This window comes from Cervus elaphus, chromosome X (assembly GCF_910594005.1).
Source record: "Cervus elaphus chromosome X, mCerEla1.1, whole genome shotgun sequence".
Taxonomy (NCBI): domain Eukaryota; kingdom Metazoa; phylum Chordata; class Mammalia; order Artiodactyla; family Cervidae; genus Cervus; species Cervus elaphus.
In genome coordinates this window covers 131,534,192-131,561,147 of record NC_057848.1, presented here as the reverse complement: position 1 = coordinate 131,561,147, position 26,956 = coordinate 131,534,192, and the positions used below count along the sequence as shown (strand labels likewise).

At 37.7% G+C, this 26,956-nt stretch overlaps 1 protein-coding gene across 2 annotated transcripts in view; it reads right to left on the bottom strand.

The window, feature by feature from the left end:
• EFHC2 (EF-hand domain containing 2) overlaps positions 1–26,956 on the bottom strand; it is a 245,740-nt gene that overhangs the window by 57,526 nt on the left and 161,258 nt on the right. The gene's annotated exons all lie outside the window — the stretch shown is intronic.

Genomic DNA, 26,956 nt, shown 5'->3' with positions numbered 1-26,956 from the left:
ATAAAGAACATGTGGTCTGTGTGTGTGTGCATACATACATATATATGCACACACATGTGCACACACACACACACCAGAATATTACTCAGTCATAAAAAAGAATGAAACACGGCAACTTGTAGCAACATGGATGGACCTAGACATTATCATACTAAGTGAAGTAAGCCAGACAGAGAAAGACAAATATTATATGATATCATTTATATGTGGAATCTAAGAAAAAACAAATGAACTTATTTACAAAACAGAAAAAGACACACAGACATTGAAAACAAAGTATGCTTACCAAAGGGGAAAGGGGAGAGGAGGCATAAATTAGGAGCTTGGGATTAAAATTAACACACTAGCATATAAAAATAGATAACAAACAAGGACCTACTATATATATAGCACAGGGAATTATACTCAATATTTTGTAATAATCTATACACATATTTAAATACATATGCATACATATATATTAATATATATGTACACACACACACACACACATATATATGTATACATAGGGCTTCCCTGGGTCAGGAAGATTATCTGGAGAAGGAAATGGCATGACTGAGCACATAGCACATTGGCACATATAAATATATATAAATCACTGAATCACTGTGATATACACCTGAAATTAACACAACACTGTAAGTCAACTATACCTCAACTTAAAAAAAGAATAGGGAAGGGCCCCCATGCCTCAAAGGGGTAATGAGCTGTTCCCACAGTCATTTCAAACTCCTCTGTGGGATACTGTTATCACTACCCTCAATTCTCGATTTCTCCCTGTACCTGTACCCCTTCCCATGTGCCTCTGTTATCCCACCTTCCAAAAGGGAACAATTTCTTTCCTGCTCCTTGACGACCCCAGGATGTGCTCTGGCCAGTACGATAATGTGGAAGTCAAGGGGTGCCAGTTCTGAGTAGAAGCCTGAAGAAGTCTTCCATGTTTCTTATTTCCTGATGGTACTCCTGCCATCACCCTAAAAATTACACGCTCAAGTGTGCCCATTGCTTCCTGGAGGGGAATGAGAAACATGGAATAGAGCTGCCCCAGACAGGCCCATGGTGTATGATACTTTTCATATATTGCTGAATTCCATTGCTAATATTTTGTTGAGGATTTTTCCATCTATATTCATTAGAAATGTTAGCATGTAACTTTTTTGGTAGTGTCTTTGTCTGGTTTTGGTATCAGGGTAACAGTGGCCTCATAAAATGAACTTAGGAGTGTTCCATCTTCTTTAGTTTTTTGTAATAGTTTGAAAAGGATAGGTATTAGCTCTTGAAGAAAGTAGGGAAAACCACTAGGTCATTCAGGTGTGATCTAAATCAAATACCTTATGATTATACAGTGGAAGTGACAAATAGATTCAAGGGATTAGATCTGATAGACAGAGTACCTGAAGAGCTATGGATGGAGGTTCGTAACATTGTACAGGAGGCAGTGATCAAAACCAACCCCAAGAAAAAGAAATGCAAAAAGGCAAAATGGTTGTCTGAGGAGGCCTTACAAATAGCTGAGAAAAGAAGAGAAGCTAGAAGAAATGGACAAATTTCTAGAAACATACAACATTCATTCCAAGACTGAATCAGGAACAAATGGACAATCTGAACAGGCCAAACACTAGTAGTGAAATTGAATTTTTAATAATAAAAACTTCCAGGAAATAAAAGTTCAAGACCTGAGAGCTTCACAAGGGAACTGTACCAAACATATTTGTTGTTGTTTAGTCTCTCAGTTGTGTCCGACTCTTTGCGACCCCATGGACTGCAGCATGCCAGACTTCCCTGTCTGACACCATCTCCTGGAGCTTGCTCAAACTTATGTCCGTTGAGTCAGTGATGCCATCCAACCATTTCATCCTCTGTCATCCCCTTTTCCTTTTGCCTTCAATCTTTCCAGCATCAGGGTCTTTTCTAATGAGTCAGCTCTTCACATCAGGTGGCCAAAGTATTGGAGCTTCAGCTTCAGCATCAGTCTTTCCAATGAATATTCAGGGTTGATTTCCTTTAGGATTGACTGGTTTAATTTCCTTGCAGTCCAAGGGACTCTCAAGAGTCTTTTCCAACACCACAGTTCAAAAGCATCAATTCTTCAGTGCTCAGCCTTCTTTATGGTCCAACTCTCACATCAATACGCTTTCTGGTTTTTTTCTGGTTGTTTTTGTAGTTCTTCCCTATTCTATTCTTTCTTTTCTTCCTTTATGACTTGATTATTTTCTTTAGTGGTATGCTTATATTCCTTTCTTCCTTGTTTTTGTATATCTACTGTAGGTTTTAGATTTGTGGTTACCATGGGGTTCATATATGCTAATGTATATATCTATTTGTGTGTGTATAAATATATATACACCACATCTTCTTTATCTACTTATCTCTTGATGGACACTTAGGTTGTTCCCATATCTTGGCAATTGTAAATAATGCTGCTATGAATACTGGGGTGCATGTGACTTTTAAAATTAGTGTTTTGCTTTGTTTTTCAGATATATATCAGGAGTGGAACTGCTGGGTCATACGGTAGTCCTATTTTTAGTTTTTTGAGGAACATCCGTACTGTTCTCCACAGCAGCTACACCAATTTCCATTCCCATCAGCAATGTATGAGGGTTCCCTTTTCCCCCACACCCTCAGCAACATTTGTTATTTCTGTTCTTTTTGACTATACTTTCTACTTCCTAGTTAAAATTCCCATTGTGTTCATCTATTTTTCCCCTAACCCATTTAGCTGTCTTATTACTAATTCTTTGAATTCTTTATCTGGTAAATTGTTAATTTCTGTTTCAGGAGTTGTTTTTGTTTTTTTTTTTTTTTCAGAGGTTTTCTCTTGTTTCCAATTGAGACAAATTCCTGTCTTCTCATTTAGCTTCTCTTTCTCTGTCTCAATGAAATTAGGTGAAACAGTTACCTATGGTGGTCTTGAAGAAGCATCTTTATGTAGGAGCATCCTTATACGGTCTCTATGTGTCCAGTGGCTTTGGTGAGAGAGCTGGATTTGACATGAACACAGTTCATGTCTTTCTTCAGGGTGTGCTGACAGATATCACCTTAGTAGGATATAGGACTGGAGAAGGAGGGGCTAGAACCGAGCAAGGTGTGAGGGGGTATTCCCCTCTGCTCAGTGGCCATCAGTGGTAGAGTCAGGTCCCTAATTATTGAAGCAGAAGCCGTGAGGGTCGGGGCTCAGTTCCCTTTCAGTATGTGCTGTTCTGCCTCCCAGCACCACCACCCTTACCCAAGAGGGGAGCAGTGCTGGAGCAAGAAGGGCTGGGCTAGGTATTTGGTTAGGGTCAGGGCATAGGCTGTGGCAGTCTGGCTACTGCCAGAGATGCAGACTACCTAACCCTAACCACCTGTGTGGTCACCAGAAGTGGCTATTCCCTCCTTGCTCAGACTCTGATTAGGATTTGAGCCACCTCAGCATCTCTTAGCCAGACTTTTTCCTCAGTCATAGTAGCTCTCACTCCAGCGTGGAGCTGCAATGCAAGGCAAGCCATGCTGAAATGTTCTCAGATCAGGCTGGGGGGGTATGCCGAGGCAGTCACAGGAAAGCAATCAGCCACTTGTGTGGTTTCAATCACCCATTCTACCCTGTGCTTCAGTAGCCAGCAAGCATTAATGCACTCCTCATGGGTAGAATCCATGCCTCCCACAGCCTTCCTATTAGCCCCACTGGCCCTCTACCTAGCCAAGAGGGCTTATCTTCTCTTCATCAGGCGCCAGGGCTGAGGCGCCCAATATGTGGCTCAAATTGCTCCTTTCCTAAGGAAGGTTTCCACCCATGTAATCTCCCTTTTCCTCTGAGTCCCTTTCCAGGAACTCAGGCCCCAACCTGATTGCTTCTGTTCCCTTCCTACTCAATTCTGTGCAGATCTTTCTTAAAGCCATGATTGTACAGGAGTCTTTCTGATCGTTTTCAGTTTTCAGGAAGAACTGTTCCACATGTACATGTATTTTTTGTTTGTGCAGGGAAGTGAGTTGCACATCCTCCTACTCTGCCATCTTGGTTCAGTCTCCAAACTTAAGTATTAACTATTATTAAAATGATTAGTAGGTGGTAGAATGAACTGTCCTTCAAGAAATGTCAAAATCAGTTAAGAATTCCCTTTCTATAGAATCCTAACTACTATGTGAATGAAAGTTGAATCCAAACAAAGAAATCCAAACAAAAAATAACCCCTTTGTTCATGCATGTATTCATTCACTTATTCTTCAACACACATGCATGAGGGAATAAAAAGATGTGCTGAGAGTGACACCAGCCATAAATACAATGAGATCAAAAAGGCAGGGATCACTGTGAGCTGGGGTGGTCAGGAACATCTTAAGAAATGTAAACTGGAATATCTTCACAAATAAGAGAAAGCTCAACAGTAAAGGAGAGATCCCTTCCAAAATGGTATGAAAAAAGAATGACATAAATTGGGTGGCCCAGAAACAGCAATGCCTAGTCCTATGGTAGCTGATCAAGGTTAAGAGATGAGGATGGCATCTTCCAAGGGCAGCTTATTCATCTCTGAACCTTCGTCACCCGCCATGGGACCTGACACAGAGTAGGTACCTAGCATATATTTATTGAATGAATGATAAATGAACATGGTTAAATACCACACTGAGAGGCACACCCTCCATATCCAGTACTTTGGGTTGCAAAATTTACTCGAATGAAAAACAGCCAGGTAGGGCTTGCCCTAGAGTAGCTCAAGTGTCATTGCCCTCCTGCTCTGTAGTATTCTCTCATTTTATAGCATAATTCTCCCTCTTAGGAACTAAAAATTAGCATATAGCTACTGTTCTCATTTTTTCAAACAAAATTGGGACTCTAATTAAAGAAGACAGCCTGGGTGGCACTAACTTGGTCATTTGTTAGCAACTAATGGCCACACAGTTGCCTTGCTTTTATTCATAGAAACTTCATTTAGAATAGAAACCATTAGAATATTTTGGATGAAATAGTAGTTTCACTGTTAATGACTTACCCACTCCCACAAGAATATAATCATGGAAAAAGAAATAAAAGAAACACAGTATAAATATATACATATATATAAAACCTCAGAAAAAGAGTTGGTCCTTTTTCCACTCTTTAGAAACATAAGAAATAGTCTATCTGCTTTGGCACAGCATTATATGGTTTATTTATTCTAAAATGCCAAGAATTTTTTCTAGCATCCCATAAAACTCAAGGCTATAAGAATGGACATGCTTCAAAAATAGAAAGAGAAAAGCCTGAGAGTTATTAAGATTTTTAAATAGTGGAGCTGATTTTAAGTAGGTCTACATGAGTGAAGCAAAACCCACTTCAGCTTAGGTATTAATAATGATGTCATATCCCCAATAATGTGTCTAGTCTGTATTTTCTCCAGTGTAATTTTAGAGAGTCCATATAGCATGGTAAAGAGATTATGTGTGGCAAAATGGTAGACGAGATAGCAATTAAAACTCAAACTTCTGGCTGAGCTTGTGAAAAAAGGAGAGGAAATGTCCTAGGTACCAAAGCAAAGAGGTATCTGGCACAGCCAGAGAGGAAGGTGTGCAAGTTAAGAGGGTGGCACCTGGGGAAAGTGGAAATCAAACACTATTAACAAGTAAGAGCATGGATTTTAATGCTCACTCAGGCACAAGAAACAAGGTCTCTCTGGCTAAAGGGAGCAGCAATTTGAAACTCCTACATATGAAACCTATGCATAAAGCTAGAACTGTAAAAGGCTGCAATTGAAGTGAAAGGAGGATTGATAAACTCTAACCATTGTCTTAGACAGCAATGGACCTTTCCTCTGAGTCTCTGCATGCAAAGGGGGAGGACAAAGGAACATAGATAGATTGATTGATTACATGATAGAACTTAAAGCCAATATTCTGCCTAATAAAAATCTGTAGTACAGATTTATTTTACCCACTAACTATAGAAAGTTTCAAGTCAATAAATTACATCAAAATTAAGATTGAGTTCAGTTTATAAGCCAGCCTGGAGAGGTAAAAATCAATACTCTGAAAGTTCTACTTCTGGATGATAAAATTAGTGGTGAAAGCTTGAGAAAAAGCAAGATTTGCATAGTCTCAAAGTATCTCTCTCAAGATATTTACTCACTTCAAAAGGAAGGATAGTAACTTTACAATGGAGAAATCTGACAAACGCCATCTTAATAGAGAATAAGGTCAATATCACTATAATGACATATTGATATCAAGAGTGCCTTGATGTGATGCACTAAGAACGTTGATTTATTTTTGTAGAATTCTTACCCAAAATGCATAAATTTAGTCCAACCATGAGAAAGCATCAGAAAAATACAATTTGAGGGACATTCTACAAAATAAGGGATTCAAAAACCGTACTCAAAAATAAAGACTGAAGAACTGTTATAGATCACAGAAGACTAAGAAGAAACAACAACTAATTCCATGTAAGATAGATCCTGGGGAAAAAAAGACATGTTTGTTGTATTGTCCCAATGTTAGTTCCCCAGTTTTGATAATAGCACTATGACAAGATGCTAACACTAGGAGAAACTGGGTGAGGTGTTTCACCCTCAACTGGGTGAGGTGAGAGACAGGACAGCTCTTCATACTATTTTGGAACTGGTCTAGAAGTCTACAGTTAGTTCAAAATAAAAGGGTTTGAAACAGGGAGGAGCCAAGACGGCGGAGGAATAGGACAGGGAGACCACTTTCTCCCCTACAAATTCATCGAAAGAACAACTGAACGCAGAGCAAACTTCACAAAACAACTTCTGATCACTAGCTGAGGACATCAGGCACCCAGAAAAGTAGCCCATTGTCTTCGAAAGGAGTGCTGTATAGTTGGAGAACTCTTGAGACTACTGGAAGAATAAAACTGAAATCCAGAGGCAGGAGACTTAAGCCCAAAACCTGAGAACACCAGAAAACTCCTGACTACACGGAACATTAAGTAATAAGAGACCATCCAAAAGCCTCCATACCTACACTGAAACCAACCACCACCCAAGAGCCAGTAAGTTTCAGAGCAAGACATACCACGCAAATTCTCCAGCAATGCAGGAACATAGCCCTGAGCATCAACATACAGGCTGCCCAAAGTCACACCTAACACATAGACCCATCTCAAAACTCATTACTGGGCACTCCATTGCACTCCAGAGAGAAGAAATCCAGTTCCATGCACCAGAACACCAACGCAAGCTTCCCTAACCAGGAAACCTTGACAAGCCAATTGTCCAACCAACCCCACCCACTGGGTGAAACCTCCACAATAAAAAGGAACCACAGACCTCCAGAATACAGAAAGCCCACTCCAGACACAGTGATCTAAACAAGATGAAAAGGCAGAGAAATACCCAACAGGTAAAGGAACATGAAAAAGGCCCACCAAGTCAAACAAAAGAGGAGGAGATAGGGAATCTACCTGAAAAAGAATTTAGAATAATGATAATAAAAATGATCCAAAATCTTGAAAAGGGTTTGAAACAAAACAGAACAAAAACTACTCTGAAAGGCCAAGTTAATTACCAAAGGAACACTGTGGTAAGGGAGGAAAGTTCAGCTTAAGATGAGCAAAAGGAAACAATCTACCATGAGTGAGAGTCAGCAGATGTAAAAGAAAGACTAGTACTCCCATAAATTTGGAATAACAGAACAAAAATCAGCAATGGACTATGAAATCACTGTGTTAAAAGTACAAAACAGATTAAAAAATAGAGAAATGATAAGAAAGGAACAAGATACCATGGGAAAGAATAGAAATATTTAAAACACACATGAGTGCATGCACACATACACAGACATACACACAACTAAACAGCACTTAAGAACTGAAAGGTAAAGTCACTGAATCAATGAACATGATGATAGATGGAAGGAAAATTTCAAGAATGCAGCACAGAATAAAAAAAATCAACGAAAAGGGTGAATAAGAGGCTAAAATACATGGAAAAGAGAAAGAAGTCTGATAAGTAGTTAAGAGGAAAACAGAAAACAGCTTGAGAGTTTGAGGGGACAAAAGCAGAGAATGGACAAGAGATGACACTTGAAGGGATAATGGCTGAGAATAATTCTTAAATTGAAGAATTAGAAATAGTCCCAAGATACAGTGTAATGAAACCAGAGAACACCAAAAACAAAGAGAAAGGCAATCAGAGAGGGAAAAGGCATATGACTACAAAGGAACAATTACATTAATAGGAGACTTACCAACAACCACAATGGAGGGCAGAAGACAACAGAATAATATCTTCAAAAGGTCAAAGGTAAATAACTATAAAACTAGAATTATTTACCAAGTTAAACTTCAAAAGTAAGAGAAAAAATAGATACATTTCAGAAACTAAGTTTATTTGTCCCTAGAGTTACTAAGCAAGTCTCAATAAATATCAAAGAATTGGTATCATGCAAACCATATTCTCCAAGTAAATGTAACAAAAAGAGCAAAATGAACTATAAAGCTAACGTCACACACATTTGGAAATTTAAAAGCAAACAAATAATTTGCTGATATTAGGAAATATTTGCCCATGAAGGACAATAAACACTAAACTAAAAACACTAAAGCCAAAGTAGTACTTATGAGGCAAGTACATAGCCTCAAGTGCATTTCTCAGAAAACAAAGACTATCAGTGAAATAAATGTCCAAAGGGAAGCAAATGTCCAACTCAAGAAATTAGAAAATAAAAAAAAAAAACTAGAAAGGAGGACATAATAAAAATAAGAGTAGGAATTTATAAAATAGAAGCTAAAAGTAAAAAAAGAAGATTAACAAATTGAAATCTGGTTCTTTTTCAAATTAATCAAATAACTAGTAAAATTGATTAAAAAAAACAGAAAAGGCACAAACTAATAGGGTTTAAAGGTTTCAAAATATTAGGTTTTTAAAAAAATAGGTTTAAAAATATAAAAAATTAGACAAAATGGAAAACTTTCTAGAAAATATATATAATTTTCAAAATCAACTTAAGAAAAAACAGAAATCTAGAATAACATGTACTCCTTAGATGAAGTAAATCATTAGTTTAAAATCCACTCACAGGAAAAAAATGGAATGGCTACATGGTTTTACATGCAACTTCTACAAAACCTTCAGAGAACTAATAATACCTAACTTTTACAGAGAATGAATGCTCTGAAACTTATTTTATGAGACTATTATAAAATACTTATATCTCAACAGGACAAAGACAGTATGAGAAAGAAAAAGCATAGGCCTATTTCCTGTGAACAAAGATGTGAAAATTGTAAATAAAATTTCTGCATCTACCAAAAGCCTATGACCTTAATGGTGAAATATTAGAAATATTTCTTTCAAAATCAGGAAAATATAAGGATATGTGCTTTTACTACTTCTCACACATAGTACATTGCAGCTCTTAGCCAACATAAAGAAATAGAAAGAAATCATATAGATTAGAAGGGAAGAAGCAAGGATGTCATAATTAACAGATATTATGTGGTCCAAAATAAAATCCAAAAGACTCTACATACTCTGAGAACTCAAAAAAGAAAATGAGATCTGCATACAAAAAGTAAAATACTAAAATCAACAGCATTCACATACACCAGTAATAACCAACTAGAAAATGTAGTTTTAAAATTAAAAGGCAGTATTTGCAATGACAACAAATATTATAAAACAAGATATATCATATTCACAGATGGGAGATTTCCATTTCATAGTGACAGCAATTCTACCACTAATTAATCTATAAATTCAATACAATTTCAATCAAAATCCAGTCAGGCTTTTTAAAGAACTAGAAAGTGGCCATAAAATTGATAAGGAAAATTAAAGCCTAAGAATAGTCAGAAGAAGAAAAAGTAGAACCCTGCTGTATATATCACAACTTATCATGATTATATAATAACAAATTTAAACAGACAAGTCAACAAATTTAACAAAAGAGAGCTTAGAGACAGATTTATATGGATATTGGACCATGAAATATGTCAGATGTTTCAATACAAACCTCTGGGGGAAAAAAGGATAGACTTAATGCATGGTGGTGGAACAACTGGGAATTCATGCGGTAGTCATAATTTCTTAAAGAGGATGTAAAATTCACAAACCATAAAGGAAAAAAGTCCATAAACTCATCTATAATTAAAAATTTAAACTTCCACATGTCAAAAGACACAATACAGGAAGTGAAAAGAGAAGCCAGACACAGAATACATCTGCGATCCACATAACCAACAGAGGACTCGCATACAAAATGTAGCAAGAATAAAAACTTTAAGAAAGACTTAAATCTCAACAGAAAAAGGAGCAGTATGCAAAAGACGAAAATATAAATTGATGGCTCCACTTTCTAAGAAAAATTTAACAATCTTTAGTGAAGTTGAAGATACAGCCTATAGCCTAGCAATTCTACTTCTAGGTTCCTATTCTAGAGAAATTAGCATGTATCAATAGACATGTATAAGGATGTTCTCTTGCAGCTGTTAGTAACAACAAAATAGCTGTTCACAAGTACAGGAGACTGAAGAATGATCCCCAAAGATATCAGGTTCTAGTCTCTGGTACCTGTGGAGGTGGCTTCATTTGGAAAAAGCGTCTTTGCCAGTGTGATTAATTTAAGATCTTGAAATAGATTAACAGATTATCCTGGATTATCCAGATGGGCCCAAACTACCATCACATGTATCCTCACAAGAGACAGCAAGAGATCACAATCTCTCTCTCTCTCTCTCTCACACACACACACACACACACACACGAGGAGAAAGCAATATGAAATTAAAGGCAGAGACTGGAGTAATACCACAAGCCTAGGACTGCCAGCACAGAAACTGAAGAAGCAATAATCAGATTTTCCCAGAGGAAGCATCATCCTGCCAGCTCCTTGATTTCCCAGAGATACTCTGGGACTTCTGGCCCCTAGAACTGTGAGAGAATAAATTTCTGATGTTTTAAGTCACCTAGTTTGTTTTTTATTACAAAAACAATATGTTTTGTTTTTTTGTTTTTTATTTCTGTAGCCACAGGAAACTAACATAATAAGAAAGTGGTAAACTGCAATTTATTCATAAAATGACATATGGGGATAGTTCACATGGTAAAGAACCTACCTGCAGTGCAGGAGACCCAGGTTCGATCCCTGGGTTGGGAAGATCCCCTGGAGAAGGAAATGGCAACCCACTCCAGTATTCTTGCCTGGAGAATCCCATGGACAGAGGAGCCTGGTGAGCTACAGCCCATGGAGTCGCATACAGTCAGACACAACTGAGTGACTCACATACACATAAAACAATGAGAATAAATGAACTAGGGCTACATGTTTCAACATGGAAATGTCCAACATGGAAACAACTCATGTTAAATAACCCATGTCCAACATGGAAATAACTCAAAATCATATGTGGACTGAAAACGGCAAGTCACAAAAGGATATAAAGAGTGTTTACCACTATGTACATTTTTAAATGTACAAACAATATTATAAATTGTTTATGGATACATATATATGTGGAAAATATTAAGCATGGGGATTACATACCCATCTTGAAACTGGTAAGGGAAAGAGATGTTGAGGGAGCAGGCATTAGTTCTATAATCACTTCTTAATTTTTAAAAAGACATAAAAAGAAAATGTAGAAAAATGTTCTTTTGTTAGTTCTGGATAGTAGGTATATAGTGCCTTTCAGCACATTTTGGTATATTTAAAATTTTAATAATGACACTTCCATTTAAGTTTTGAAATAGAACATTTGGAATCAAACAGACTTTGGTCTGAACCCCAGTTCTGCCCTGTGATCTTGAGCTGATAATGACTCTGCCTTGCAGGGTTATTTTAAGAATGAGATGAGTTTTATATAATTGTCTAACACAATCTCAAAGACTAAGAACAAAGTGTCCCAGGTGGGAAAAGACTGAGGCCTATGAGAAAGCCTAGTTCTGATGCCCAAAAGAATTATGTACAGCATTGTTTCCAAAACTGCTTAATCAAGAACACCACTTCGTTAAAAAATTTTTGACTAGTCACCCTCAATATATTTACCACATAGTAATAATATGCTTAAGCTATTGTACTTTTATATATAATAAAACATATGCAAAATAATTTAAGGGATTAAATGAAGATAAATGTAAATCATGGGAAAATAAATATGAATAATAGAAAAGACCATTACAATGGAAAATAATAGATAGACCATCAATCCAGCCTCTTCCTTTTACAAGTAAGGAAATGAAATCCCAACAGGTAAAGTGACCAGGTCACCATTACAGGCAGACAACTCATTCTATGAGGCTTCATGAAAATAGAGGCAAAAACTCAAAACAAAATTTTCACAGATTAAATTACATGTGGAGTACATCTTGTGAAATGCTGGGCTAGATAAAGAACAAGCTGGAATCTAGATTGGTGGGATAAATATCATAACCTGAGATATTCAGATAACACCACTCTAAGGGCAGAAAGCAAAGAGGAACTAAAGAGCCTCTTAATGAGGGTGAAAGAGGAGAGTGAAAAAGCTGGCTTCAAACTCAACATTCAAAAACTAAGGTCATGGACATCCAGTTCAAGATGGAGGAGTAAGATTCTCCTTCTCATCTGCTCATCTCTTCCTGTGAGAGCACCAAAATCACAGCCAGTTGTTGAACAACCATCAACAGGAGGATGCTGGAACCTACCAAAAATAGGTACCCCATGTCCAAAGACAAAGAAGACCCTGCAGTGAGATGGTAGGAGGGTACAATCATGAAAAAATCAAATCCCATATCTGTGGGGTGGGTTACCCACAAACTGAAGAATAATACCAAAGAACTTCTCCCACTGTTGTGAAGGTTCAGAACCCCACATCAGACTTCCCAGCCTGGGGACCCGACAAAAGGACTGGGAATCCCTAGAGAATCTGACCTTGGAGGACAGTGGAGTTTGATTACAAGACTTCCACAAGATTGGGGGAAAGGGAGACTCCAGTCTTGGAGGGCACAAACAAAACCTTGTGCATACCAAGACTCAGAGGAAAGGAGCAGTGACTCTATAGGAAACTGAACCAAAACTACCTGCTAGTGTTAGAGGGTCTCCTGTGGAGGTGAGTCAGCAGAGACTCACCACAGGGATGGGGGGACTGGCAGCAGCTGTCTTGGACAGTCCCTTTTGGTGTTAACTCTCTTGGAGGTCGCTATTAACCCAACCATAGAGCCCACAGACCTGAGGGCTGGGTCTCCTCAGACCAAAAAACTACCATGAAGGGAGCACACCCCCATCCATCAGCAGATAATTGAATTAAAGCTTTACTGAGCAAGGCCCTGCCCACCAGAGCAAAAGCCAGATTTTCCCACCACCAGTCCCTCCCTATCCATCGGGTCACAAAGAGTGGGACATGACCGAAGACTAATATTGTAATCTAGTCCTTCCCATCAGGAAGCTGACACAAGCCTCTTAGCCTCCTTCATCAGAAGGCGGACAGAAGAAGCAAGAAAAACCACAATCACACAGGGACTAAAACAAAACCACATTAGAGAAAGTTAATCAGCATGAAAAAGCAGACAGTTACATCCCAGATGAAGAGACAAGATAAAATCCCAGAAAAACAACTAAATGAATTGGAGACAGGAAACCTTCCAGAAAAAGAAATCAGAATAATGATAGCGAATATGACTCAGGATCTCAGAAAAAGTGTGTAGGCAAAGATTGAGAAGATGCAAGAAATGTTTACCAAAGACCTACAAGAACTAAAGAACAAACAAACAGAGAAGAATAATATGCTACAAGGAATCCACAGTAGAATAACTGAGGCAGAAGCATGGATAAATAACCTGGAGGACAGAATGGTGGAAATTACGGCTGCAGAACAGAATATGGAAAAAAGAATGAAAAGAAATGAAGACAGCCTAAGAGATCTCTGGGATAACATTAAATGCACCAACATTCGCATTATAGGGATCCCAGAAAGAGAAGAGAGCGAGAAAGGACTTGAGAAAATATTTGAAAAGATAATAGCTGAAAACTTCCCTAACATGGGAAAGGAAATAAGCAACCAAGTCCAGGAAGTACAGAGAGTTCCAGGCAGGATAAACTCAAGGAGGAACACACAGAGACACACAGTAATCAAACTGACAAAAATTAAAGACAGAGATAAGATATTAAAAGCAACAAGGAAAAAATGACAAATAACATACAAGGGAACTCCCATCAGGCTATCAGCTGATTTCTCAACAGAAACTCTACAAGCCAGAAGGGAATGGCATGATGTATTTAAAGTGATAAAAGGAAATAACCTACAACCAAGAATACTCTACCCAGCAAGACTCTCCTTCAGATTTGATGGAGAAATCAAAAGCTTTCCAGACAAGCAAAAGTTAAGAGAATTCAGCACCACCAAACCAGCTTTACAACAAATGCTAAAGGAACTTCTCTAGGCAGGAAACAAGTGAAGGAAAAGACCTACAGAAAACAAACCCAAAACAATGAAGAAAATGGTAATAGGATCATAAGGGCTTCCCTCATTAGCTCAGTTGGTAAAGAATCCACGAGACCCCAGTTCGATTCCTGGGTCGGGAAGATCCACTGAAGAAAGAATAGGCTACCCACTCCAGTGTTCTTGGGCTTCCCTTGTGGCTCAGCTGGTAAAGAATCCTCCTGTAATATGAGAGACGTGGGTTCAATCCCTGGGTTGGGAAGATCCCCTGGAGAAGGGAAAGGCTACCCACTCAGTATTCTGGCCTGGATAATTCCATGGCCTGGAGAAGTCTACGGGGTCGCAAAGAGTCGGACACAGCTGAGTGACTTTCACTTTCTAATAATATCACACACATCAATAATTACCTTAAATGCAAATGGATTAAATGCACCAACCAAAAGACATAGACTGGCTGAGCAGATGAAAACATGTGTATGTACACACTTCTACTTACCACTTCACTCTGCTTGACACCCCAAATTGTATGCAATTATTTTATATTGTTAGGTTAATTATTTTCCCATTATGGCTTGCAATAGTAATTATCTTTTACTTTTTGTCTGGCTATTGATTGTGAAAACAAACATCTTTTACTATTGTGATTATATAACTATTACTCACTAAATACCACTGTATCATGATTGGTCAACAGAAAAATTATAGAATTCTATATCACAAAAACTACTATTTAATAGAAAAACCTGTAATCACTTTTAAAAATTCATATGCATGTCAGAATTATCTTGGAATTTTTTGAAAAATACAAATGCCCAGGAATGCTTTTTTCTGTCAGAGTTCCAGATATGTTTCTAACGAGCGGTCATGTTTAAAAACAATTGGACTACAGAGGATGTTTTATCTAGATTGTTTCACTTTTTCTATTTCATATTCAGTGCTCCCATTTCATTTAGTTTATGCTTTCCAATTTCTCCATCTCTTTTTTTTATGCTCTTTCTCAAGCCTTTATCAAAAGCATAGTAGAAAAGCTTTTGTATACACATATATATAATATGTTTAATATATATATGTTAGAAAAAGTATGAATTTTTTCCTAGCTAAAAAATTTATGACACTTTGATTGTACTTGTTTGACTTAGTATGAATAGAATGCTAGACTACTAATTTTAAAAAATAGATATGCAACAACAACAAAGATTTACTCTATAGCACAGGAAACTACAGTCAATATACTGCAATAATCTATAATGGAAAATAATTTCAAAAATAATGTATGTGTATATCTAAAACTGAATCACACACATGCAAAAGAATTTTACTTTTTGAAATTTAGTAATTTTTTTGCCAGTTTTTCTAAAGGTCGTATGGACATCTAATAACAACATACACGATACAAAGTTTTAAATATAGGATATGTGTAGGATATTAATCATATATGTGTAGGATATGATTAATATAAATTAAATATAAATCTATTATATCTAAATTATTAATGGCATCATTCAAGATGCTCCTGTTCTTATTTTTCTGCACTCCATAAAACATTCTGAGAAATGTTAATATATCTCACTATGATTGCATATTTATATTTCTTCTGATTTTTGCTTTATGTACCTTTGTTTCTTTGTTGTTGTCTAATGGTTTACAGTATCTGTCTTCTTTGTGAATTGTACCTTTTATCATTAAAAACATTCATCTTTGTTTCATTTAAAATAAATTACTTAATTAAAAGAAACTAAAATCATGGCATTTGGTCCCATCACTTCATGGCAAATAGATGGAGAAACAATGGAAACAGAGACAGACTTTATTTTCCTGGGTTCCAAAATCACTGTGGACAGAGACTGCAACCATGAAATTAAAAGGCGCTTGTTCCTTGGAAGAAAAACTATGGCAAACCTACACAGCATATTAAAAAGCAGAGACACCACCTTGCCAACAAAGGTCTGTATAGTCAAAGCTATGGTTTTCCCAGTAGTCATGTATGGATGTGAGAGCTGAACCATAAAGAAGGCTGAGTGCCAAAGAACTGATGCTTTCAAACTGTGGTGTTGGAGAAGACTTGAGAGTCCCTTGGACAGTAAGGAGATCAAGCCAGTCAATCCTAAAGGAAATTAATCCTGAACATCCATTGGAAGGTATGATGCTGAAGCTCCAATACTTCAGCCACCTGATGCAAAGAGCTGATTCCCTGGAAAAGACCCTCATGCTGGGAAAGACTGAGTGCAGGAAGAGAAGGGGGCAACAGAGGATAAGATGGTTGGATGGCATCATCGACTCAATGGACGTGAGCTTGAGCAAACTCTGGGAGACAGTGAAGGACAGGGAAGACTTGCACGCTGCAGTCCATGTGGTCACAAAGAGTCAGACATGACTGAGCGAGTCAACAACAAAAGAAAAGGGAAAACAACATCGTGGCCAAATAAAGTTTATCCCAGAATACAAGTCTTCACATTTGAAAATCAATCAACGTAAGTCATTATATTAACAAAATCTGATTATTTCAATAAATGACTTGACAAAATCTAACACCCAACAACAAAGGAACAACAAAGGAACTTTCACAAGCTGATTTACCAAAAACTCTTAAGTGACATTACAGTTAATGTTAAAAGAGTAAATGCCTACCCCTTAATTTTAGGAACAAGAGAATGATGTTCTTTTTCATCTCTTCTATTCAATATATTGATAGCACTAGAACTTCTAGCCAGTGCAAAAAAGCAAAAAAAAAAAAAAAAAAGAAGAAAGAAATTAAATGAATGCAACGTGGAAATAAAGAAGTAAAACTGCCTTTATTTACAGATGACATGACTGCCAAAAAACCCAACAGAATAAAAAAGAAAGCTACTAGGACAAATAGGTGAGTTCAGCAAGGTATCAGGATATAAGATCAATACACAAATAACAATATTTATATATACTAGCAATATACAATTGGAAATTAAAATGAAAAACAATACAATTTCCAAATATGAAATATTCGTGGATAAATCTGACAAGAGATGTGGAAGAAGACCTGTACATTGAACACTATTATAAAGTATGTCTGAAATAAATTAAATCACAAATAAATGAAGCGATACACTATGTTCATGAGTCAGAAGACTCAATGTCGTCCACAAATTTATCTAAAGATTTAATGCAACTGCAGTCAAAATCCCAACAGGGTTTGTTGTATAAATTGACAGGCTACAAATTCGATGCATGAACCAGGGCACCCAAAGCTGGTGCTCTGGGACAATCCAGAGGGATAGGGATGCGCAGGGGAGGGAGGTGGGAGGGGAGGTTCAGGATGGTGGGACACATGTACACCCATGGCTGATTCATGTTAAGGTATGGCAAAAAACACAATATTGTAATTAGCCTCCAATTAAAATAATTAATTAAGAAATAAAAAATAAAATTAAAAAATTGACAGGCTGATTAAAGTTCCAAAGGAAATACAATGACCTAATAGAGCCAAAATAACTTTGAAAGAGAACACTGGAGAATGAACACTTGGAGAATGAACACTACCTGACTTCAACATTTATTATAAAGATACAGTAGTCAAGAAAGTGTGGTATCAGTGACAAGGTAGACAGATTGACAGAACATAATAGGAAAAGGCCCATCATATATGGACACTGATTTACAAAAATAATTCAAAGGCAATCTGGTGGAGAAATGATAGTTTTTTTCCTCAACAAATGGTGCTCAAAAAATGCATATCTACATATAAACAACATGTACACCCATGGCTAATTCATGTCAATGTATGACAAAACCACTACAATATTGTAAAGTAATTAGCCTCCAATTAAAATAAATAAATTTTAAAAATAAAATAAAATCTAAACCTTAGATCTAAAAAAAAAAGAAAAACAAATAAAACTTCAAACCTTATTTCATACCACAAACAAAAAATTAACTTAAAGTGCATCACAGATCTCATTTAAAACTGTAATAAGTCTAGAAGAAAACATAGAAAATGTATGTGATTTAGGATTAATCAAAAATTTCTTAGATGTAATACCAAAATCATGATCCACAAAAGCAAAAACTGATAAATAGGACTTAATCAGAATTTAAAACTTTTTCTCTTCAAAAAACAGTTTTTTAAAGAAATAAATCACAAGCCACAGACAAACATATTTGGAAATCATATATCTGATAAAGGACTTGTATCCAGAATAAATAAAGAACTCACAAAATAGGAACAAGAAAACAAGAAACTCAAAAAATGTTTGGGAAAAAGACCTGAAATCTCCTCTGGCTTCACCAAAAAAGATTTATGGGTGGCAAAGAAGTTCACGAAAACATGTTTAACATCATTAATCATTAGGAAAATTCAAGTAAAAACTACAAAGAAATACTACTACCCCTCTGTTAGGATGGCTAAAATTAAACATACAGACCATACCACGTGTGGGAAGCATGTAGAAGAACTGGAACTCTCAAAGACTCTTGGTAAAAATAAAAATGATACAATCACTTTAAAAAACAACTTGAGAAATAAAAAAGCTGAAGGAACTGAAAAATCAACAACTGTTCTTAGATCCATTTGAGAAGGGAGGTCACTGGGCAAACCACTGTCCCTCAAATTGAAAAGACAAACAGACACACAGATATGGAGTATCATGACTTAGCAGAAACCCACAAGCAGAAACCAGCAGAAACCTCTGTGGGAACCAGTAGCAGGATAGGAAAATCTGGACTTGGATGAATTTGATGTAAGTGATGAATTTCTGGAGACTCTATGCGGACAAATCTAAGAGATAAAAATTCCAGGGGAAGCCAGTCATCAAGGGAGCCCTACATTTCTGTGAGTTTAATCTACAGGAGCTTAATCAGGTTCTCATAGTGAATATCAAAGAAAAGTCCTCTCTGACTTCTGTTCTTAACAAGGGAAACTATTTTACCAGAGTCTAACCTACTGGGATTTATCAGAGACTAACCAACCTGGGGGAAGGGAAATACTCAACTCCAGCCCCATGGAGCTTTCTACATAAGGGCAGGTAAATATCCATATCTAGCCCCCCTGCCCCTCCCCACCTGCCCAGCCATCCTATCACACCTAGAAGAGTGGGAGAGGAAATTAAAATGTACTTAAGAAATTCACAGCTGAGGGACACGGGCACACTAAAAAGACTGAGGCCTAATCATAGCAATGGAGAAGACTTCTCCCTCCACACCTTACCATCACATCACCAAAGGCTTACTTACCAGAGTTTCTTTTATCTAGTATATCACAGTCTGGCTTTCAGCAAAAAATTAAAAGGCATACTAAAAGGCAAAAAACAGACGTTGGGGAGACAGAGCAAACATCAGAACTAGACTCAGATATGGCAGGATATTGTAATTATCAGCCTGTGAATTTAAAATGAGTAACATGGTAAAGTCTCTAATTCAAAAATTAGACAACATGTAAGAATAGATGGGTAACAGAGAGATGGAAATTCTAAGAAATAATCAAGAAGAAATGGTAGAGCTCAAAAACACTAACAGAAATTAGTGCAATAAAAGACGTAAAAAACAACAACAAAAAGTTTTGTAGTTTCTCAGAAAGTTAAACATATGCCTTCCATATGATCCAGACATTTCCTTTCTAGGCATTTACTCAAGAGAAAGCATTTTCTCTAATTTGTGGGGGGGAGGTGGTGGTGAGGAGGCAGCTGTGGTAGGATTGATCTATATCTTTATTGTGATTATTGTGGTGGCACAACTCTTGGAATTTATCTCCATCATAGAACCCTGGGCACCAAAAAAGAGTGAATCTCAGTGTATGTAAATTTAAAAATAAATTAGTGTTTAAAAATTAAATGTGTTCTTGGAAAATGAGACCACATCTTCTTCTTTGTATGGAAAACATACCTAACTTCACAAAAGCACCCACCCCCACCTCACCTTGCTCAGTTCACGTAGAAGGAAATTTTACTACTATTCTTCCAGATGGAAGGTACACATACAAAGGATAATTTTGATACTTTTTTTCCCCTACCCAGCATATTTTGCATTCTAACTGATGTGGAGATCTTTTCACAAGAGTAACTTCTAAGACATGGCACAGGATTTCTCCACTTCTGCAATTAAAGGACTGGGAAGTCATGACTCTGAGGTACTAAAAGATATCAGACTGTCTCTCAAAAAAATCAAACATCAAATACTTAATTTGAGGGCCGCATATTATCAAAATGTGTTGCTGCATGCTGCTTCAGTCAATATGGCTGTTTAACAAATTGCCCTAAAAATCAACAGCTTAAAACAACTATTTTGTTATGCTCATGGATTCTGTGGATCAGGAATTCAGACAGGGCACAAAAGAATGTCTGGAGTTTCAAGTTGGAAGATTCTGTAACTGAGGGCTTGAATTATGTGAAGGTCTGTCTGTTTAGTTGCTAAGTCATGTCTGACTCTTTTGCAACCCCATGGACTATAGCCCACCAGGCTCTTCTGTCCATGGGATTTCCCAGGCAAGAATACTGGAGTGGGTTTCCATTTCCTTCTCCAGGGGATCTTCTTGATCCAGGGATTGAACCTGTGTCTCCTGCACTGCAGTCATAATCTTGACACCACTGAGCCACCAGGGAAGCCCTGTGTGAAGGTATCTATGCTCATAAATCAAGTGCATAGCAAGAGCCATCAGCTGAGATTTCAGTTTGGGCTGTCACGTGAATTACCATGTAGCTTGGACTACATAGCATGGCAGCTTCAAGGTGGTAGAATTCCTTACATGGTAATACAGGGCTGCAAAAGCAAGTGTCAGACAATTTAGACAATTGCATTGTCTAAATCAGACAATTTAGAAGTTGCATCATTTTTTCTGACCTGGCCTCAGACATTACACAGCATCACTTCTGTTGCATTCTATTGGTTAGAAGTGAATCACTAAGCCACTCAACATTCAAGGGGAAATGACACGGAGCCCATCTATCAATGAAAGAACTTTCAAGTTCACATTGTAGATGAACATTTTGGATGGGACACTGTTGTAGCCATCTTTGGAAAATACAATTTGTCACACGTGTAATAGGTTCCTTCGGTTAACAAGACCAATGGTACCTGGCATTCCTCAGTTAATTGGGATATTAATGTAGCAAGGATACATCAATCCTCAAGAAGTGGAAATGTACTATGTAAGGAAATTATCGGAAGTATAAAAGATTAGCACTTCAGTTTCTTTTTCAAAGGAGAATTTGTCATTTTAATAGTCAAAACTAAGTCATGCACAGTGGGCAAAGGTGAGTGTGGGACGAATTGATAAAGTAGCATTAATATATATACACTATCAGATTAAAACAGATAGCTAGTGGGAAGTTGCTATATAACACAGGATGCTCAATCTGGCACTCTGTGATGACCTAGAAGGGTGGGATGCAGGGGGTGGGGGGTGGTTGGTGGAAATTCAAAAGGGAGGAGATATATGCATATAAATAAGACTGATCCACATTGTTGTACGGCAAAAACCAATATAACATTGTAAAGCAATTTTCCACCAACAAAAAATTTTTTTAAAAACTAAGTCACAGAAGAAGAAGAAAATGAAAGGGTAAGATAGTCACCAATTTAATAAGAATTTGAAAACATTTTAAACATTTCAAAATTATATTTTAAAGCTCTGGAATTTTTTACTTTAACATAAAATAATCCTGGTATATAATAGAAAATTTTCAAATAAGCATTTTAAGAATTTAAGTATAATAAACCTTCATGCTTATCCAACAGCATATATAAAATATAATTTGAAATGAATCACAGGCTCAAAAGTAAAAGCTAAAATCATAAAGCTATTAGAGAAATATAATAGCACAGCACACCTCAATAATAATAGAACAAGCGATCAATAAAATTTGGCAAAGGATCTGAAAAGAGACCTCACAAAATATACAAAGAGTCAGTGTTGTTCAGATGCCAAGTCGTGTCCAACTCTGTGACCCCATGGACTGCAGCACAGCCAGACCTCCCTGTCCCTCACCATCTCTCACAGTCTGTACCTCTCAAAGAGCCAATAAACACATGAAAAAAAGTGTTCAACATCAAGGGTTATCAGAAAAATGCAAATTAAACTACAATGGGACACTACTACATATCTACCAGATGGTTTACATTAAAAAGCCTAATAATACCAAATTGTTGATAAGGCTGTGAAGCAATTAGACCCTCTGTACATTGTTAGGGGAAATGTAAACTGGTATAACCTCTTTGGTAATAAGTCTGGCAGCTTCTTTAAAAACTAAACACATACCTATGTCCCAGCAATTTCATTCATAGTTACATAACCAAGAGAAAAAAAAATTATGTTCACAAAAATATTTGCCTAAGAATGTCGAGAGCAGGTTTATTCATATTAGCCCAATATTGGAAATAGCCCAGATGTTCATCAGCAGGGGAGAGAATAAACAAATTGTAGTATTCACTACTGAGCAGTACAAATCACGAATGAATTACTGATACACTCAACAATATGGATAAATCTCAAAATCATACTTAAGAGAATCCACAAAAGAATACATGCTGTGTAATTCCATTTACATGAAATTCTAGAACAGAAAAAATATATTTACTGTGAAAAAAATCAGAAAAGTGATTGCTCCTTGGATGGAGGGTGGGCAGGGATTGACTAGGATCAGGATGGTAATGTTGTATGTTTTAACAGGGATTTGGGTTGCACAGGTGTATTTGTCGAAATTAAGCAAATGTATACTTTAGGTTTATCCATTTTATTAACAATAAATTTTACATCAAAAGGGAAAAAATGTAAATAAATGGTAAACATGCTGATATATTTAGAAGGAAATAACTGATGTCTGTGAAATTTTCTTTGAAATGCATCAAAGTTAAGATGGATTAATGGATGGATAGAGGGGTGTGTGAATGAAGACATGCAAGATAAAGCAAATACAGTAAAATATTAGTGATACAGTGTAAGTGGGGAAAATAAAGGGGTAAGACTTTGTTGTTAATTTGATAAGAATTTGAAAGTTATAAAAACTATTCCATCCCAAATTTACTTTCAAAGCTCTGGGATTTTAAAGCATAAATAAAAAATATTATAGCCCATAATGCAAGAATTTTAAGTAAACACATTAAAATTAAATCAATAATCAGAGTAGAGCATCAAGTGGAACAACTCATATCCTGCTTTATGATTCTGAGACTCTTGACTTTTGCTCAAAACATTCTGCCAGCATTTGCCATTAGCTCTTTCTGAAAACTGAAGCAAGAAACAGAAAATGCTCATTGTTCTTTGCCCAGGCTTTTTGGTTCTATTTGCTTGAGCTTTATTTGTTTTTATCTTTTTAATTTTTTTTTTCACAATTGCTCATTGTTTAAGAAATATATCAAAGAATGAGGCAGGCTGGTGTGCAGCCTGCTAAGATTTCTTCAAAGGATACACAATCCTTGAAATATTTATATAAATATACATGTAACCTTTAGATTTTTGGCATAAATAGGATCATATTATACAGACTTCTGAATTTTGCTTTATCTACAAAACAGCATGACATATATATGGTAGCCATTAGTGCTGTTTATCTAGCATCTGGTTTCCCTCTTTCTTCTGAATATATGGGTGGAGCCATGTGACTCACACTAGCCAATGGACTGACAGTGTAAATGATGTTTTTCTTCCCAGCTGAGATTTATTGGTCTTGACCCTCCAAAGTTCTCTTCTCTCTCTGGTACATTTCAGGTAGTGGCTGTTCTGTCAACTTCAGTCCTGAGTGACTATTATGAACAAAGCTCCGTCTGACAACAATGGATACACACAGAGTGACCCTTATTGATTTAATTCCTTGAGATCTGGGGGTTAATTACTGCAGCATTACTTAACCAATCCTGACTAATGCACTGAAGATTTTTTCAAGTACGCGTATTTGGCATATCTCATCCTTTCTAAAGGCTAAATAGTGTTAGTCACTTAGTCGTGTCTGATTCTTTGTGACCCCATGGGCTGTAGCCCGCCAGGCTTCTCTGTCCATGGAATTCTCCAGGCAAAAATACTGGAGTGGGTTGCCATTTCCTTCTCCAGGGGATCTTCCCCACTCAGACACTGAACCCAGTTCTCTCACCTTACAGGCAGAATCTTTACTGACTGAGCCACTAGGTAAGACCTAATGGCTAAATAGTACAGTCTTAAACCAAAGCAGAAGAATTTATCCAACTATTCCCCTAGAGTTGGACATTTGATTTTTTCCAGATTTTTGCTATTATAAATTTTGCTGCAATAAATATTGTTTGAGTGCACACACAAACATCTGTAACAACCTACTTGTCAAAATTTTTCTGAGTAAAAAGTTTCTAAACATGCAATTACTAGGTAACACAGTCTCAGCATTAGATATTGCCAATTACCCTCCAAAATGCTGAACCTATTTAAGCTCCTATCAATAGAAAATGAAAGTACCTGTTATCCCACATGCTCATCTGGAGCCAGTTATATTATTCTTTTTAAATGTCACTAATACAATATGTGGAAACTCTATTTCATTATTGTTTCAGCTTGTGTGATTATTTGGTTTCTTTTCATAGGTTTAAAAGCTATTTGTATTGCTTCTGAGAACTGTTTATTCCTGTCCTTAAGCCATTTTTGTCTGCTGATTTTACAGGCGTTTTCATAAATCCTTAATGTCAATCCCCTGGTTCTTACATTGGTTGTAACTATTTTCTCTCAGTCTATCTCTTATCTTTTCAGTTTGTTGACAGTACTTTTTTGCTATAGAGAAATAGAAAATTTTCCTGTAGTGAATACAGTCAATTTTTCCTTTTATGTTTTTTGGCAACTGTGCCCTACCTACCACAAAATTAAAATGTATTAAATGTTTCCTAATCAACTGTCACTAGAACCTTTACTATTAATCTATTCTTTGTCCACTGATTTGAGAATTTCTCTGTACCCTACAGTAAAATCCACAATAATGAATCTTTTATGGGCTTTATACTCTATTTCACTGATAGTTTAATTCACTAACAGTAAAGTGTTTTCAAATATCTATCAATTATATAAATTCTAGTATCTGGACTTTAACATTCTCCCTTTTCAATATTTTTTTCAATCCCTGATTTTTTTTGAGGAACCTCAAAAATCAATGAGCCAATTTCTCTCCCTCAACCCTGCAAAACAAAACCGAATCTAAGAACAGAACTGTAATTCTGATTAGAATCTATTCAAATCTAGATTAATTTGGACAGATTAGAATTTTTTTAACCAGCCAGAAGTTTTATTTCCTCCTAATCCCATCATTCAAGGCTCACCTAACTCATCTCAGGAGTGATAAAAAGCCCCCACCACAAGCAATAATCAGGAGCACCCATGTGAAGGGGTCCTGACATACAACCCTAGCTTTCTGCTCAGGCCAGGAGGAGAATGTCACCACACACAAAGGTTGCTTCCCACTTTTGCTGAAGGCAGCTTTTTAGCTTGCCAGGCACTTTGCAAATGAAACTCACTTGTCAGTCCTTCCTCAATTTCAGGTATATTTCCAGCTCTCAACCCCCGAGCCTCACAACTGGCAGGGTTATCATTTCTCCTCCCTAAGACTGGGCAAAGAGTACCTAGGGTTTCTCTCATCAACCCTCCATCCAGGACTCAACTGAGTTCACTACAAACTGTCAGTGGCTCTCCTGAGGGAGAGGCTGGGAGAGGGACTAAAGGGTCCAACCACTTCGGTCAGGTGCCTTATATTTAGGGACAGAAGCACAGGAAGAGAAGGGGACCTTTGGAGAGCCAAACCCGCCTTCCTCATTAGCATCCCTACAATAATGGACACGGTTTGGTCTGTCTTCTACCAGCGGGAACAATACATAGAAGAGCACTCTTTTTGTGAAGGAAAGAAGATCCTGGGGCTCAGAGGGGGGTCAGAGGCCAGAAGACACCACACAGCTGGCAGATCCATGTCTCTCTGGATCTTCTCACTAGTTTAAAGGATGAAGGTGGGTTGCCTCTCTTTGGAGTCAGGCCAAGGCCTGCACACCCCACTATCCAGTCCCTGTGCCCAGGTGGGCCCCTACCTGCTTGAGCAGGAATTGATTCTGGGTGTTGGAGCGCAGGGCGATGGTCAGATGGAGGACAGACAGGAGCACCCCGCTGAGTATCGCAGCCCGCATGCACACGGGCAGGAGCGTATAGACGGTAGTGAAGGACACAGTCCACCAGATGCCCTTGGAGGCGATGCGCGGCTGGAGCAGCAGCAGGCCCACCACCGGGACGGCCAGCGTGATGGCGATGAGCGCTTAGAAGGCCAGGCCCATGTGGTCCTGGTGGGAGGCAGTGCGGTTGCAGAGCATGGCCAAGACGAGGATCACACCCATGGTGGCCACTAGGATGGCTAGGTAGGGCAGCTGCAGCGGAAGCCGCGCCGCGCACAAGAGCACCAACACAGCCATGAGCATCGTGAAGTTGTTCCGGTTCAAACGGAAGAAGTAGTGCCGGTCCAGCCGCTCCAGCTTGTCCCAGGGGAACTTCTGTGAGCGGAATATCTGCAGCAGTGCCAGGCGGCAGGCGGCCACTGAGCACCGCACCAGGCCCTGCGCCCAAGCCTGCGGTGCTGCCGCCATCCCCGGACCCCTAGTCTTCCTTGCCGCGCCGCTCCTCCGGGCCTAACTCCACCGAGCCCGGGCGCACTTCTGTTCCGCCCGTGGCTG